Genomic DNA, 3,277 nt, shown 5'->3' with positions numbered 1-3,277 from the left:
GTCATAAAAATAAGATATTTTTCATACTTTCATAGGAAGAACATTATTCATTACTGATGTAAGACGTATTCCTGTATCAGTCGACTGCATGGTCAGACTACTGATTTTTCTGAGCAAAGATGGAAGGTGAGACAGGCATTTCAAACAATTCCATCTTGACACATTTAAATGAGTTATTGCCACTGAAAACTCAGATGGCAGAAAATAACAAAGGCATCATTTACAATGACTTCATATACAAGTTTGACCTATGAAACTCTATTGTCATATAAAGAAAACCAAAAGAGACCAAAAAGCACCTAAAAAGTCACCAAACAATTTCATTTACTTACCAAGCAGACAAAGGTGGAAGTGAATGGAAAAACCTGTTTTGATTATAAGTTCATTTGCGGAATTTTGTGAAGAACTATGAGCCGTATCACCTCATTGATCAAGCTTTCATAACACACACACACACACACACACACACACAGAGGGAGAGAGAGAGAGAGAGAGAAGAGAGAGAGAGAGAGAGAGAGAGAGAGAAGCAGATTAAGGAAAAAACCAACTGAAGACAATATTTCACTGTGTTCAGAGGCTATTTAGGAATCAAGGCAGATGGAGAGAAGAAGGAAGAGGAGGAGGAGGAGGTGTAATTCAGCTGCCCTTGTTTTAGAGATGAGGAAATTGACAAGATGAAGAAATTCACCCAAAGTCTAATAAGTGGATGGGTTACTCATTCAAATCTAGTTCCCTTACCTTCAAATCCCCTCCCCCCTTTTCCACTGCCCCACCCTAGAGATGGAACGCCATTTACGGGACATTGCACCTAGACCAGCTTGACTAAAATTTAGAATTGATAAAAGGGTAGTAACGGGCAATAATCCTTGATTAATAGGTTAGAACCAGGTTTTAAAAACCAGAGAAATGAGTCCTCTTGGTGGGGAGTGAGGGATGGGTATGGAAAAAGGAAGGAGGAGGAGGGAAGGGAGAATACATATATTTTAAAAAACAGATCTTTATTGACACTTTCTGTTTCTATAACACTTAAGTTCTTGGCTAGACTACATGTTACAGTGGTGTGATTGTGATGCCGGGAAAAAGTGAGGAAAGGCCTTGCACGTGAGATTAATTTCATGGGATGAACGTCTATGAGAGGACAAGATTAGCATCTGACCAATCAATCCATAAATCAGTTATCATATAGAAAGTGCTCAATGTGTGCTAGGCCCTGTCCTAAACACGGGATGTTCAAAATGAGGCAAAAGAAGCTCTGCCCTCAAGGAGCTTACAGTCTAACAAGGGTGACAAAATGTAAATAAATCTATATAAAGCACACTACAGACTGGATAAACTGGAAGTAATTAACGAGGGAAGGCACTGGGATTAAGAGGCATTAGAGAAGGCTGGCCACTGGAGTTTATTGAGTTGAGGGATGAGGAGGATGGTTATAAGATGAGACCTGCACTTTAGGAAAAGTCACTTTACTGCCTGAATGGGCTGAGTGGACATGGCTGAGTCATCTACACAATTAGAGGGAAGAGATCCCAATGTGTATTTTACCCTGTCCTAAAGAAAGACAGCAACATTATGGTGCCATGCTTTAGTTGAACCAGTGTGTTACATTCTTCCCTTGGGCAGGTCATCTCTAGAATAGTTTTGGGTTTTTTTTCCCCAGTTCCAGGTGCCCCGTGGTAGGAGGAACCAAGAAATTATGGAAGGCAGCCAGAGAAATGGTCCAGATGGTAGAGGGTTGGAGTGAAAAAGATCAGTGGCAGGAAGCAGGGATGCTTGGCCTGCAGAACATGCATGGGGCATCAGGATGTATTGCAGGGTGACCTTCAAGCCTTCAAAGGTTGATCACAGGATCGAGGTGCATGGCTTGTTCTGCTTGTCACCAGAGACAGAAACTCCTGCAATGGGGAGAAGCTCAAGAGAGGTAGATTTAATACTTGAAGTAAGGACAGGAACCTATGGAAGAAAAGAAGCCTTTGCTAAGCCCCTACTGTGTGCCAGGCACTGTGCTAAGTGATTTACAAATAGAGCAGTTACTGCTCTTTACCCAGTGATTGAAGGCCAGGTGTCTTACATATCTATCACCTCCTGACTGCATCACCTAGGTAGCTAGTGCTGCTGCCTTGGAGGTCTACAAGCAATGTCTATAAGAATACTTACTGAGGATTTGGAAAAGGAATCTTGGTCATGTATAATTACAGAAACCCAGCTTTGGGGTGTCATTGATCATTTGGTTATGGCACTCTGTGATTCTTTCTGGGAAATCAAGGTCAGATTTCATCACAGCTTATGTATCTTCTGAGGCCTAGAAACCTCCCCTAAGGGAGCCCAGACAAGCTGCCCCTGACCCAGCTGAGGGGGAGGAGAAGGCCCTGGGAAGTAATGACTTCCTCAGCTGCTGCCTGGGCAGGTTTTTGTTCAGAGCTGTATCACTGTGGGGAGATAATTATAACCATACTGACAGTAGTAGACTGCAGCATCCTCAGCCTCCACACTGCTGATTGTGAGGGAGAAATCTGTCCCAGAGCCACTGCCACTGAACCTCGAGGGGACCCCATCATGCAGGGTGGAAGCATATCTAATGAGGAGCCTAGGAGCCTGGCCTGGTTTCTGTTGGTACCAGTGTAGGTCATTGCTAATGCCCTGACTGGCTGTGCAGGACATGGTAGCTTTCTCTCCTGGAGACACAGACAGGGAGGCTGGAGACTGGATTAGCCCAATGGCCCCTCGGGCATCTGCAATCACAAACACAAGGTAAAGAGTGAGAAAAATGCAAGTCCATATTTACATTAGGAGAACTCTCTGGCAGTGTTGTGAGTTAAACCTTCCTGTGCTGGGTTCTGCCCCCGTGTTCACCAGTGAAGAGCCACATTTTCTCTCTGACCCTCAGAATCACACACATTCTGACTTCTGCCCAGAGGGACAAAAGGCAGGGCTGTCTCTGCTCTTCCTCACTCACCTGGGATCCAGAGCAACAGGAAAAAGAGGAGGTGAGCCTGGGACCCCATGTCCATGTGCCTGAGCTCTGAGCTGCCCATCATCTTCCTCCCCAGCTGCCTTTTTATAGCTGCTCTCCTGAGTAGCTTCAGGGGCTGGGAGTGAGCCATGCAAAACAGCTCAGGGGAGAGGCTTCTGCCCACAGGACATGCCCCAGAGATCTCACCTCTTGGACAGCAAGGCAACCTCAGCTGTGTGAGTGCAGCATTGCCCTTCTGGGATCCTGGGAATGGCGTATCCCAGTGGTGTTACATCCAACCCTGTCCCCATCAGCCCTTAAAATCTC

General features: G+C 45.3%; 1 pseudogene across 1 annotated transcript; it reads right to left on the bottom strand.

Annotated features, from left to right (window-relative positions):
• Positions 1–2,412: 2,412 nt before the first annotated feature.
• On the bottom strand, positions 2,413–3,062 carry LOC144456162 (immunoglobulin kappa variable 3-15 pseudogene; annotated as a pseudogene). The gene is made up of 2 exons (XR_013485073.1): positions 2,954–3,062; positions 2,413–2,729 (listed from the first exon to the last, which is right to left on the bottom strand). The product of XR_013485073.1 is annotated as an immunoglobulin kappa variable 3-15 pseudogene (transcript).
• Between the last annotated feature and the right edge of the window lie 215 nt (positions 3,063–3,277).

This window comes from Phascolarctos cinereus, unplaced genomic scaffold (genome assembly GCF_003287225.1).
Source record: "Phascolarctos cinereus isolate Bilbo 61053 unplaced genomic scaffold, phaCin_HiC Scaffold_366;HRSCAF=974, whole genome shotgun sequence".
In the NCBI taxonomy this organism is placed as follows: domain Eukaryota; kingdom Metazoa; phylum Chordata; class Mammalia; order Diprotodontia; family Phascolarctidae; genus Phascolarctos; species Phascolarctos cinereus.
This window is presented reverse-complemented; position numbering and strand designations above follow the sequence as displayed.